The sequence below is a fragment of the Cryptotermes secundus genome, unplaced genomic scaffold, assembly GCF_002891405.2.
Source record: "Cryptotermes secundus unplaced genomic scaffold, Csec_1.0 scaffold633, whole genome shotgun sequence".
NCBI lineage: Eukaryota > Metazoa > Arthropoda > Insecta > Blattodea > Kalotermitidae > Cryptotermes > Cryptotermes secundus.
The window spans coordinates 314,852-329,757 of NW_019739220.1; the positions used below are offsets into that span (position 1 = coordinate 314,852).

Genomic DNA, 14,906 nt, shown 5'->3' on the forward strand with positions numbered 1-14,906 from the left:
ACCTGAACACTTTTCGGTGCAAGAAGCCAGTGCGCCATGTCGGACGTCAAGAGTGCGCCGCTGAGACGAAGGGACGGTGTATGTGCAATGAGAAAAACGATTTTATCTAAACCATTTATTATTCCCCGTGGAAAGTTTGATTGTACAACAAACCTTCCATCATCGCTATTTCCATAATGACACTTTTGGGGCCCAATAGCGTTATATTCGGTAGATTTCCGTATATTTCACAGTCACTGAATGCGATTGCAAAATTGGCGTTTTGTTCTACACTTCTCAATAATTTGAAAGCTTATCGCTCTGACTTGTATAACAATTCACCCTAACAATATTATTTGCATCATAGGATATCTGTTTTTTTTTTCTGCATTCATAGAATATGTCAGAGTAGTGTAACTGTTGCCAGTTAGTTAGTTAGTTAGTTATTAGAGAGGGTGGGTTTGCCCATGCACTTAGACCTATAGTGGTCCATTGTGCTTCCCTCTATGATTTCTACCAGTCTCTATATCCTACCGGTATTGGTGCTTACCATCAGTCCTGCCCAGCCAGCGAGACCGGCTCTACTGGCTGAGAAGTATCTACAATGCTTCCCCCATCTATCAGAGGCCTTAGAGACTGCTGTTGGGCGGGAAACATCCGTAATTTTGGCTCAGTGACCTCCTTTGGAGGTGTGAGGTTCTTTTACGTGCAGTAAAGCTACGACACAGGACCCACGGCTTAAAGTCCCTCCCGGAGGGCTTGTTCCCTGAATTTTTCCGCCCTTAAAAATTCGACGACCTCCACCGGGTATTTGAACCGGCGTACTACGAGTCATGAAGTGGGAACGTTACCGCTAGACTACGGAGGTCGCTAACTGTTGCCAGCTATATCATTGCTGTAAAGGCCGCGCCATAGATCAAGCGCTTAGTCCCTGGCTTCCCACCGCCACGGGCCGGGTTCTATCCCGGGGTCTGGTCAAGTGGGATTTGTGGTAGACAAAGTGTCGCTGGGGCAGGTTTTCTCCGAGTACTTCGGTTTCTCCTGCCAATCTTCATTCCACCAAATTCTCCATCATCATAATCACCCGGGGCAGGTACAAGAGACCAATCAGTGGCCGACGTGCCGAGTGGACCCAGCTGGACTCCACCCACCACTATACGAAAACAAAAAATCCAGACACCCAGTAGTCCCATGTATTGTTCATAGTAGTTTGTTACAAAAACCAAAGCCCACCGTAGGTTGCAGCATTGTACACTCGGTTCTATAACTGCACGGCTATATTTTACACAGGAGTCACATGGTATTTTACCAAAATCATTTCAATATTTCTTCTTTCGCTCAGTTACGAATAAGAATTCGTATCACATTCAAACGAGACTTCAAGCAGGGCCATTTCGTTGGCGGCCATGCCCTTTCAACCGTGAGGATAAATGAGAGCCAAAAGAAACTTCAGATATGAACAGAACACCGGATCAGGAAAAATGGATCAGATAGTGTAAAACTACAGGCAGATCGCCCCAAGAAGAACTGTCTTGTGAGCATTCGAAGTAACTTACTTTAGATTTCTGTCGGTTTCTGTGCATTTCCTATATCCTACAGCTGACACAATAGAGAGAGACCACAAATGTCACGAAATGTGGGGCTCTGTATTTTTGGCATGGTACAGTAGCGATTTGCAAACATTGCATAGAGCTGTGCTTGCGATTCTTATACACACATGAATAAACTTTAATTTCTTAATTTCAGTGTCATTATCTGTCTATGGCTCTGCATTCCTTTTTTTGGATCTTGGCCGCTTTTTCAGTTTCTTAATCCTATACAGAGACAGTAGGACACCTTGTACGGGGGATCAGCCCGTCGCAAGGCCGCTACCTACACTTGGCAACACAAACAGACATCCATGCCTTGAGTGGGATTCGAACCCACGAGCCCAGCGTTAGAGCGAACGAAGACTGTTCATGCCATAGACCGCGCGGCCACCGTGAACGACATTTCGGCGTGATGCCTTCTATACAGTTTCATCTATACTGCAGGTCCTGTTGCGACGTTTACCTTGGAAGCAACCGTATCCTACGTAAACAAACGGTCATGTTGTCTTCTTTCAATACAGAAACAAGGAAAACTAATAAACAGAAATCGACTGATCGGAAGGTTACGGAAGTCAATTTAAAAACACTACTTAACTAATTAAACACTACACCATGAAGGTATATGGGAGATTGAACTTTTTTTTTCCTTGGCACTACAGCCCCAGTGGGCCTAGGCCTTCCTCCATGAACTTCTCCGTTCACTTCGGTTTTTCTAAATCTTACACATTCGGTAGGACTCCTTGGGCGGGTGATCAGCTCGTCGCAAGGCCTCTACCTGTACACAAACACAAAAAAAGCACACAAACTTCCATGCCCTAAGTGGGATTCGAATCCACGATCCCGGTTTCCAAGCGACCGAAGACAGTACATGCCGTAGACCGCTCGGCTACCGTGACCGGCAGATTGGACGTATATATCCATATTTTCTTAACCTCGGCACTAGCTGGAGGTGAGCGGTCAGCTTCACGCCCCGGCAGCTTTACCTCCCCCCCGGTACCCATTGGATATGAGGCTGGGTGGGCCCCAGAGCCTGTCTGGACGAGGTGGAGAAAAGAAAATTCTTGACCCTACCGGGACTCGAACACCGACCCCTTCGTCGTCCAGCCCGTAGCTAGTCGCTATACTGAGTATGCTACCCCGGCTCATACATAGAGTTAATAAGGGGTAAAATTTAAAATGCGCTTAATTATTACATTCTTAATTAGTAATGTCAATGATGTGTAGTCTCCACTCCAATAATTGGCTGACTGTATGCATGACGGATCCTCATGCAGCTCCAAAGGACCGCTTATCGTGGAGATACAGGGTGTACCTCTGTGTGTATCTCTGTACCGCCTTCGGACCATTAGAACAATGAATATGGAAATACAAGAGGTACGTTATTGCAGTGCGAAGCACGATGCTCCAATGGCCGGGTGAAGGAAAAAAGAACCCAAATAGAAATGCGCTCTGTGTTATCGTTGGGAAACCTGAGCACACATGTTTCTGTGTAATTGGTCATTATCCCTGGACTGTGATAAATTTCTCATGCAAATCCTTAGCTATAATCCTCTGTCCTTGCAGCAAAACCCGAGGCAGCTGCTGAATGATAAGGAAATGCATACATTTTAATTTTCTGTCTCTGAACTTACTGGACATTATCTCAGGGTGACAACTGTACACGTCTCGTTCCATAATATGTCACAAACAATAAAATCGTGTGCAGACTTTCACCTCCAGGACCAACATCGAATGACATTTCAGCGAAATTTTTAATTTTATTAAAAGTGGCAGAAATGTCAACTCGTTGCATTCACGATTATCTGCAACCTGGTCACTGTATGTTGGTGGTAAAATACATGTATTTAATGATCTCTGCCTTCCATACACTTTAACTAACTAACCTCATGGAGCTGAGCCTTTCTTAAGAAGCCGCCAATTATACAGCTACTCAAGAACTTCCCAGAATTTTATGGAGCCCGAAGGTTCGTTACCGCTTCCACCGGTGCCCTCCACTAGTCTCTATGAGCGAGATCAGTCCAGTACATACCACCCCATTCCATCTCTCTAAGATTCATTTTAATATTATCCACTCACCTACGTCTTGGTCTTCCTAGTGGTCTCTTTCCTTCTGGCTTTCCCACCTATATCCCATATGCTTTCCTCTTCTCCCCCATTCGTGCTACATGACGTGCCTATCTCATCCTCCTTGACTCTGTCGTTCTAGTTATACTTGGCGAAGAGTACAAGTTATGAAGCTCATCATTATGTAGTTCCATGTTCTTTAGCGTAGGTCGTTTATCCAAAGAACCCGTCCAGGTCCGATGATCTTCATTACATTTTGCAAGAAGCTTATATTTTTGCGGTGAGGAGTTGTTAGCCCAACCCCTATGCCTGAGGACCACCCATTTTCTGCTGTTCGCGACTGTTTATTCAGTACCTAGAGACCGTCTCCTCCGTCCACAACCTTAGGACGCTCCATGCCGTGACAAGGGACCCACGTGACATGGTTCCGTAAACTTCAGAGTTCGTTATTTATCAATCATCCTGACACTCGACACCGTACAGTCTGAGTTGCTGTTCTCCTCAATAAGAAAATGAGAAATATTGCGGTATAACGTACGGCTCCTTCTTTCTAAAGGGTTCTGACGATTGTGGATAACACACAGAATTACTGGGTTTTTGGACTTTTTCCATCGTCCGGAATTCTAAGAAATAGAAAATGCGACGTTTCGGAAACTGTTTCCGTCTTCAGGTAAGGAAAGAAGGCACCTACTCAGTTGGAGCAAGCCATTGCGGCCAGAATATCTGAAAGAAGTCCAATTGTTATAGCTATGTGTAACTGAGAATGTAATATCCTAAAGGGAGGCCTCTGATGTCGAGTTGACTGATCTGGCTAAGGGTAGGATCAAATTTCGGCTTTTGTGAACAGGATAATAAACCGTCGGGTTGCGTAAGAGGCGGGGAACTCGACTGCTTGAGCTTCTCATGAAAGGCTCTGCTTCATATAGTTTTCTGTTACAGTGACATTAGTGATCCTGCTTTAGATCTAGGTGATGTGCATTTCAGTGTTTTACTTTTCGGACCGCAAATGCCAATAGCACTTTCATTGGTCCTGTGTGATACGAACAAACAAAAAACAACTCCGTGGTTTTAGTCCGCAAGCGAACTATACAGACCGAGCGACTGCCACATTTTGGCGAAGTTAGTACAAACTTTAACGGATAGCGTGGTCAGCGCAATGAATTCCCACGGCCGTTAATTTCGGTTTTCTAGACCGGAGCCGCTATTTTCTTGAAATAACTCCACAATTATCCTCACGAGGCTGAGTAGACCCCGTTCCAGACCCACTACTTCTCAGAAAATCTTGTAGCGCTGGGAATCGAACCCGGGACCACTGGATCCGTAGCCAGGAACGCTGACCACTAGACCGCAAAGGCGGTCCGTGTGTGGTACGAAATATGGTAAATGTAACTGGCAAAAGCTACAAACCACTGTGTCGCTGTGTGATTTTTCGGATAACAGCTTAACCGTTTATTACGTCTTGCGGGTCGGCGCAATAAATGTTGTTTATTACATCAACAAATCTACTGCTGGCGGCTTGATTGCTTGTTGCGTGTATGCCCATACGTTTGCCGCTTTCCAGTGTCTTTCAGGGCCTGCTTGGTTTTGATGATATTTCGCAATAAGTCTAATAGAATTAAAAATTATCTTGTAACAAGAACAATAACTTCATACTTCAATGATAAGACGAACCGGGAAACAATAAAACTAATTCAAATATAGATAAGTGAAACATAAAGCATCATCAATAAAACAGTGGCGATAGATAGGGTAGATGTGACCTTTAAGCTGGCAGTGATGTATATTGGACTTGTGGGCGTAAACTTAAGTCAATAGTGTTGATAGATAAATACATAGGACGAATCTATCGGAGCATTTATTGTGTTTTTTATACTGGTTGCTAGATGGAGCTGCTTAGCCAGCCTCATGTTCTGCACCCCTTTACCCATTAGCAGTGGAGAAGTTAAAGTGATGTGGCGCGACACATAGTGGCCCTACTCTGTCTCGATTCATTAAAGTGGCTTTGTTCAGCTTGCAACAGATTCTTTTCTGTCCATGGCTGCTCGCAAGCACGACCTCGCTGGGCTCTGTTTTTACTGCAGTCCAATATCTCAGAGCGGCTGCTGATGGTTTCTCCGCCTTGCCGACGAAAGGGACATGCGTTAGATCCCTGAACACAGAATATAAGAACATCTTCGGCTCGTTAACTTTACCAGCTCAACAGCAGAATGGTAAGTACTATGAAGGTCGTCCCTTTTCATGTCAGACTGCAGCTGTAAGTGTTATTTGTAGAAGTACCACCAAATGCGAATGTTGGTGTCCGCTGAACTGACAGACATGAACAATGAGGATAATCACAGTATGAATATAATTAATTGCATTGTTGCTGTGAAGAGAAAGTACGTGACTGGCCGCTCGGAACGCTACGGTCCTTTCTGAAGCGTGGGCGCTAAATGGGGTGAGTGGGCATGTCCATGCGACAGTTGTCTAACAAACGGAGGAACATATCTTCTGGGATTGTAAACTATATGAGGACCAAAGGGCAACAATCATTGATATTTTGTCTGAGAACAACCAAAAAAAGAATACTCAAAATCAGCTAAAGAGCTTTTAAGGCTGCAAGTAAAAAGATTTATGTAAGGCGTTTGTTACTTCATAAACAAAATACCTAAATTTATTAAAGAAAAAGAAGTAATTGTAGAAAATATTAATAGTGTACTCTTGCAGTTATCATTGTGGGGCGACCGCAATGATAGAAAAATATATAAAATTTGAGGTTTTCACGGCAGTGACTATGAAGAATGCCGTCTTATGGGATGTGGCGCCATGTAGATCTTGTGTGAACCGACGTTTCGGAGGAAGATATCGCATCCATCTTCAGGGAGATGCATTCCTCCGAAACGTCGGTTCACACAGGATCTACACGGCGGAACATCGACGGCATTCATATTATTAAAAAAATGTTTGTAAGACTGCGCTACGGAGGGCTGGGTGGGCATTGCCTAGGCCTTTTATATATATATTTTTTTTTTCAAAATAAAAAACAGTATCTATGATATCCACGGATTCTTCCCCCGGAAACGCTTGAGTGTCAGACTGTGGCGTACCCAGGTGGGGATGTGCTCAGTTCACGCACCTCGCCTGCTCTGCAAGCGATATGGACTATATAAACTGGTCACACACAGCGGTAGCAACAGTAATGTTGTGGTATACGAGTATAACACTGTGTAATTCATTGGAAGTTAACGAGAGTTTCGGAGCAACATGTCGTCTCCGTTTTCATGGTGAGGTGTAAGCCAAGGAAGAAACCATCATGCTGTCTGCTTCATGCTGGCTTCTCGCTTGGCTTATTTTTCGATTCTGAAGGTAAAGGCAATATATTCATCCGAAACGTCGGTTGAATTACATAGGACTACTCGACGTTCTATCCCAAAGAATAGAAATTTTCATAACCACCGCTGTGAGAACCTCAGACCTTAAATATAGATATTGTTACACACATTCTTGTACGTTGAAACTTAATATTATAATATAATAACATTCGGGGCCACAATCTGGTCATCACTGGACCCTTGAAAGAGTTAATCAAAATATGATTTTATTGTAGTCGGTCGGGAAATATTTTGAGTGAATATGTTACACCACTTATGTAGTGACTGTAGGTAGATCTAGGTAGTTAACATATTATGGCACAGTGAAATAATATATTGTGTAGCACAGAATATAATTAAAACAGTTAAAAATGGTAAAAGAAAAATAATTTCGCAAATTTGGACATGTGTATCTTAGATGGGTACTTTGTCATACTGGGGGCACGCGGTAGCGTAGTTAGTGAAACACTATACTACAAACAAGCAGATCGCCGGTTCGATTCCCGATGATGTAATTTAATTTTTCAGTTAGTCTAATCCAGCCTCACTAATGCCTTGGGGTCGACTCAGCTACTAACAGAAATGACTGCCGGGAATCTTCCTGGAATTAAATGTAAGGCTGACAACTTCACAGCTCCCTGTGAGCCAATTGTGTACAAAATATGGGAGCCTCGACGTCTCACAACCCAATGGGCCTCCATGGCCTGTTAAAAGGATAGCTTCGATTTGTCATATTAAAAATCTGTGACTTTTTTCTTGAAATAGACTTCCTTTATTAAATAGAATGTTTACAGTTGTGAAATATTCAATCATGATTTTACATCTACACGGTGCCACATCCCAGAAGACTGCTTTATTCATGATTTTATGTTATTTTCCGGATTTATCTCACCGAATTTAGTTTCCCCTGAAACAGCTTCCCTTTAAACATACGAGTTATGATTAGAGAAAAACTGGCAGAATTTATGAAATTCAGAATCCTGCTATGACACTTATAATTTTACTACGCTGTTGCCGTTTTCTGAAGGAGTTTCACCCTTATGCTTTCAACGAGACTGCAGCTGTAAGAACGTCAGCGTATCGCGTACAGTCAGTCTAGACGTCTCGACACCAGAGTGACAGACAGACTCTGTATGTATTCGTGACTACAGTAGGTTTCGTCCCATGCCGCTGCTCTGTAAATCCTTTGATGATGAATGTTTTCCAGTTATCAGTTACTGAACCGACATTCCTGTCATCCTGTGTTCCCGCCGAGTCACACTTCTGTAGCTATGTCAATGTTAACTTTAGAGTAGTGAGTGTGCAACCGGAAATTTCTGACTCTCAGGATTTCCATATCTAAGCAGATCTTTTCAAGTATCATAATTCTTGCGTTAAGTAACTTCATGGAGCCGAGCCCTTCTTGAGAAGCCGCCAATTGTGCAGCTACTCAAGAACTTCCCAACATTTTATGGAACCCGAAGGTTCATTACCGTGTTTACAAGAGCACTCCACTGGTTCCTATTCTGAGCCAGACCAATCTAGTCCATACCACCCCTCACTAGATCTCTAAGATCAATTTAATAATGTTCACCCACCTACGTTTTGGTCTGCCTAGTGGTCTCTTTCCTTCTCGCTTTCCTACTAAAATCCTACATGTTCTCTTCAGCTCTGATTATATTTGGTGAAGAGTACAAGTTATGAAGATCCTCATTGTGTAGTTTTCTCCAACCTCCTCTCCATCCCTCTTCGGTCGAAATATTCTCCTCAATACCCTGTTCTCAAACACCCTCAGTCTATATTCCACCCTTACTGTCAGAACCAAGTTTGACACCCCTACAGAACCACAGGCAAAATTTAACTTTGTATGTTCTGTGTTTTTTTTTTAATATATTTTTAGACAGCAGACGAGAAGACAAAATGTTCTGGACTGAACGGCAGCAAGAATTGCCCAAATTCAATCTCCTCTTAATATCCTCCAGATTAAGGTCTTGATTTGTTATAGTCATTCCGAAATATCTGAACTGTGCCACATTTTCAAAACATCTGTTACCTATCTTTATCTGATAATTTTTCCCTGCATTTTAGTGAATAGACAGCAACATATACTTAGTTTTCTCTGTGTTTACTTCTAGACCAACCTCTTTACTAGTGTCAATTAAAGTTTGTGTGTTTTTCTTTATGGTATCTACATTATCACCCAGTAGATTCACATCGTCAGTATAGACCAACAGCTGATGTGTCCCATTTAATCTCAATCCCACCTGGTTTTCGTGGACTTTCCTAATGGCTTATTCTAAATCAAAGTTGAAAAGCAATAACAATGAATCATCTCCTTGTTTTAGACCATTGTTGACAGGAAAGTTAAAAGACAAGTATTTACCTGTATGGACTTTACTATACGGTTTGTTTAAACATATTTTAATCGGCCTAACTAGGTAGTGTCTTCAAAACCCTACGTTTCATGCTGTTAATATCTCTCACATACACAGTGGCATTGCGATTTACTGTCCATGCAAATAAATCCGGTATTTGTAGTTAGTTTCACAAGTTACCTGTACCATTGGCTGTGTCCCACAAGCACACTGCCATTGAGATGTGTTCTGCCGTACATACAAATTGGTTCCACATTGAGAGTTTCATCAGAATTGTACGTTTGCTACTATTGATCTCTCCATATACACCACAGCGTTGTTTTGTGTTATGTAGATTCCATATTACGAGCGTGTTCTTGACAGGAAACAACACAATTTGGCTGCTGGAGTTCAGGCTACTGAATTATGGAAATTATTCCCGTTTCATTTGTTACTATGTAGATATTAGTTTTCTCGGTTATGACACCGAGTGGCCAAAGCAGATATATATTTCCATCTTTTGAAAATCGAAATAGAAATTTCCTCCAAAACGTTAATAAGTTGATATTCTGCTTTATGATCGTGATGATACTCGCATCAAGCAATGAGACCGAGCAGGTTCATGTACGTTTATCTGTCTAGTCGTACACTCAATAGGTACCCAGTTCAATACTCGGTCGGGCTTCCTGCAATCCATACGGAGGTACTTGGCCGTGTACATCCTTCCAGAAAACGCGACAACTTGCGACAAGTTGCGACCACCGCCTGATTAGTTACCGTCTTCTAACTCACAGGACGACATGTAACTTTCAAAGTTTAAACTTCATCATTAATAATCTCATAGTCATTAATTATACAACCTAAGGATGAGTGGATCATAGAGATAAGCTTTGGCCGTGAACTGTCTCCTGTACAGATCAGAAAATGAATTAGGTCAGCTCTTCAAAATTTGTGCGGAAGAGATTAATATTACCCTGCGTTAATGTATTATTTATCTGTGGCTCTACAGTCATTTGTTGGACTTTGGCCGCTTTTTCAGTTTCTTAATCCTGTACACAATCTGAACTGGCTACGGGCTGGACGACCGAGGGGTCGGAGTTCGAGTCCCGGTAGGTTCAAGAATTTTCTCTTCTCCACGTCGTCCAGACAGGCTCTGAGGTCCACCCAACCTCCTATCCAATGGGTACCGGGGAATCTTTCCCCGGGGATAAAGCAGCCGGGGCGTGAAGCTGACCACTCACGTCCAGCTAGTGCCGAGGTCAAGAAAATATGGATCGATACATCCACTCCCCCATACGTCTTCATGGCGTAGTGCCTAATTAGTGAAACACAGGAACAACTTTACATTTTACGTATCTCTTATACACAATGGGAGGGACTCCTTGAATGGGAGATCAGCCCGTCGCAAGGCCGCTACCTACACACAGAACAACATAAACACGAAATAAACCCACACAGACATCCATGCCTCGAGTAGCATTCGAAGCCACGATCCCAGTGTTCGAGCGAACGAAGAAAGTTGATGCCTTAGACCTCGAGGCCACTGTGAGCGGCAGATCCAGCTTTTTCAGTCCACGGAAACTGATTTCTCAGTAAGATGTTATTTTTACGAAACCTGTTATATCAGTCGCTAACTTTACACAGGACAAAAAGAAATATATATATATATTTCATTGTCAGTGCTCTTGTCTTGTGACGGACAAGGCCCAGTATTTCCACTAGCGGCCACGTATGCACTGTGCGGAACGAACTGGAAATCAGGCTTTTAATTTTTTGCCACTGGCTATTGATATGTTCGACATTTAAAACACAAATGCCTGTGTGACATCCAGTAATGTTATATTACTCGTACAAAAGAAACCATCTTCCAAATGGCGTTGTTATGTTAGGGCGTGCAGTCTCTTAGGGGGGGGGGTCGGTGAATACTGCTTGTCCTTCAATGTAAGGCTTCAGTCCTGGGCTTTGCGATGGGGAACTCAGTGCACAGGAAATACCGAAATACAGTGTTACACACGTTTGGTATGCAGGTGCGTTTGCGAATGCATCATATAGAACTTCAAGAAGCAGAAACACAACTGAAAAAGGAATACTTGCATCTTTGCAAAACCGACGATCTGTTATCAGGTTCACGAGCCCTCCGCTAGTCCATATCCTGAGCCAGATGAATCTAGTCCAAATTTTGTACCCTGTTTAATTACCCATTTTAACACCATCTCGTATTATACGTATATGCATAACAGACAGGGCATATATCACGAATAGGGAAAAAGAAGAATGCATATAGGATAGTGTTGGGAAAGCCAGAAGGAAGACCAAGGCGTAGGTAGATGGACAATATTAAAATGGATCTTAGAGAGAGAGAGAGAGAGAGAGGATGGAGTGAGGGAGATTAGATTGATCTGGCTCAGGAAAGGGACCAGTCGAGGGCTCTTCTGAACATGATAATGAACCTTCGGGTACCATAAAAGTCTGGGTTGTTCTTGAGTAGCTGCACGGCGGCTTCTAGAGAACAGCTCAGTTCCACGATTGAGTGATACGCATAAATCTCACACTTAATCTAGTATACTACTCCGATCAAAATTACTTACGCATTCTTCAGATCTCGTGCGTGCTACATTCCCTGCCAGTCTTCTTATGCTTGACTTTATCGCAGATGTTTGTATTATAACTATAGTTATAGTAATACACTCTCTGTAGAGTGCTAATTATTAAGCTCATCAGTATGAAATTTTCTCCGTCTTCACTTCTTTCCTCTAAGCTCGGCTGTTCTTAACACGATATTCTCAAACACTCTCAATCTATGCCACATAACACCTCTGCCTCTCATTTAAATGAGCTGATTCGTGTTTCGTTTTGAATTCTCTCTCTCTACGGTTCTCTAACCCTTTGGACCTTGGCCGCTTTTTCAGTTTCTTAACCCTATACACATTCGGTAGAGTCCTTGGACGGGGATCAGCCCGTCGCAAAGCCGCTACCTACACACAGAACAACACAAATGCACACAGACATCCATACCTCGATTTGGATTTGCACCCACGATCCCAGTGTTCGAGCGGGCGAAGGCTGTTCATGCCTTAGACCACGTGGTCGCTGTGGTCGGCTTGTTTTGAACTACGAGTCTTTATTAGAAGTTACAAATAAAATTGTGGAATGCCCACTTAAAGCCGGAATAGTTTATTCTTAAGATAAATTCGTAACTAGTTATTTTATTTTTTTTATTGCTAGTGGAGTGGGACTAAGTCCCTTATTCTGCGGCCAATTCTGGCCTATTGTACCAGCCGCAGATGATAGGTGAGGGCGAGTGTGGGGAAATTGGTGGAATGAAGATTGGCAGGGGAAACCGAAGTACTCGGAGAAAAGCTGTCCCAGCGCCACTTTGTCCACCACAAATCCCACTTGACCAGACCCGAGATCGAACCCGGGCCGCCGCGGTGAGAAGCAAGCGACTAACCCCTTGAACTATGGCGCGGCCTTTCGTAACTAGGCTATTGCACACTAAACGCCACATAAACGTAGCAACAGTAATGCACGCAGCAATAGAGGAACTGTAGAAAAAGGTGTTCTCTGTGGATCCGTGCAGAAGGTAGAGGGTATATCTGAAGAATCGAAACACATATAAGTCAGTTCGGGTAGAATCGAGTGGTGAGTGGTTGTAATCTATGGAAAGAGGTCCTGGGCCCTAGCTAGGATGCCAGAGGCAGAGCAGTACAGTCTTGAGACGGTGGTTAGCGAATGCAGTTTTTGAGCTGTAAGGGCGTGAACAATAGCCCTTGTTAGAAGGCTGTAACCAGGAAACGCCTAATTGAGTTGTGAGATAGGCGACAGACAGCGAGGACCGGAGCCCTGCAACACGGAAGCTGAAGAATCTACTGCATTGGGAGCCGTTACCAGTCAACCACTTGTTAAGACACGGCAGACAGAGAAGAGTTATTGCGCGTTATAATTAATTGTAGAGTTTGTGAATTAGCGAAAGTCTGCCGTTATCAAACGTAAATTAAATGCGTATTGCATTCACAAGCCTTACATTTCATTTTTATGAATTAGTAAAGTGACTGGCAAGGGGTTAGAATACCAGGGTTTCGTTCCCATCAGGGGATCGAATTATTCTGCTTAATATCACATCCAGAACGACCATGGGAGCCCACTCAGCCTCGTATCCAACACATAAGTGTAAACTGGATAAAATAAAGCAAGCGTGAAGTCCAACATTGACCTCCATCACGCCCGAATAAATAAAAATTTACCTTCACTCTTCCATTTGTCTTCAGGCGTATTGCTTGAACATGTATAAAGATTTATCTTTTTACCTCCCAAGGTTGCGTGTGAGTTTTCCGAAACTTTATATAAGCACCACCAGTCCGACAGAGTATAGTCTGTTTTATATATATATAGAGCTATCCGTTTAAACGGCCATCTGAAATCCTACGTGTTAGACTACCTGCCTCTGTCATGTGTAAGAGAAGTTGCCGGAGTAACACGGCGTTATATGTTTTCACGACTTGCCATGGACACAGAAATCAACAGTCAAAAGAGTAATCGAATATCGAACTGAGCATAATGACGTCATTGTTTCCACTGTATCCGCTAAGGTGATGTCTGTAGGGATAGAGTGCAGGTGTATTCTGATTGAGAAAAGTTACGATATTGTAATGGCGGAAAATAACTGTTTGGGTAGTAGCCTCTGCAGTAAATGGCAATGGAAATTTCATCACAGCCTTCACAGCTTACGCCCTCTGGCCCGTTCCACTTCAGAACTAACCCTTGAAAGCAAGAACCCTTTAAGTATTTTCTTTAGGACTCCGTTGTCATGGAACCGGCGTTTCACAGGACTTCTACATACACAAGACGACATGAACTCGAATGAAAGGTATCAATGTCATTAGGAACTTTCATAGTCAGCAATCCAGTGTTTATTTTGTTTAATTATCCGAACACTTAGGAGAAAATACATATCTGCCAAAAAATATTGTGGCGTGCCGCCTAAAAGCCGGGCGATAAGACGCACATTGATAGGCAACGGCTGCGATAACGTATACTTCAGTGGAAGCGCAATACCAGCAGACCCTTGCATAGGAATCGCCTAAACAACAAATACGTTTCCCCGGAAATTAAATAATATCCATGAAAGCGAGTATTTCCAGCGGATAAAACGGAACCCTTGAACACGATGTTCCCTAGTCAGTCCGAGCGCACGCTATAAGAGTCAGTCTGGCTTCGACCATAGCAGAAGCAAGTTGTATTCGAATCTAGAGGCAGAGAGCTCTTACCAGAGCAGAAGTGTTCTAAGAAACAAGTGGATGATAATTGTAATTGTAAGTGTAAGTGTAACAGTGGCTGTCCAATAAAAATATTCTTTCAATTCCGGGAAACCAGACAATTTCTTGTCGCGTTGCCTAGCAAACACGTAACAATATATACACACTTTAACTTACAACCTATCTCATTAAATAATTTATTTGTTATAGCTTGGGTTCAACTTTGAAAATGTCCGTAGAAAACCTCTATTAAAGTGTGGTATAGGGTTCATCTATGGATATTTTTAAAGTTGAACGAAGATATGACAAATTATTTCAGAAGACATTTTATGCGCT

General features: G+C 42.9%; 1 protein-coding gene across 7 annotated transcripts in view; it reads left to right on the plus strand.

Moving 5' to 3' along the window:
• The window catches only part of LOC111871755 (secretin receptor), a 126,794-nt gene that overhangs the window by 62,328 nt on the left and 49,560 nt on the right, over positions 1-14,906 (plus strand). The window lies entirely within an intron of this gene.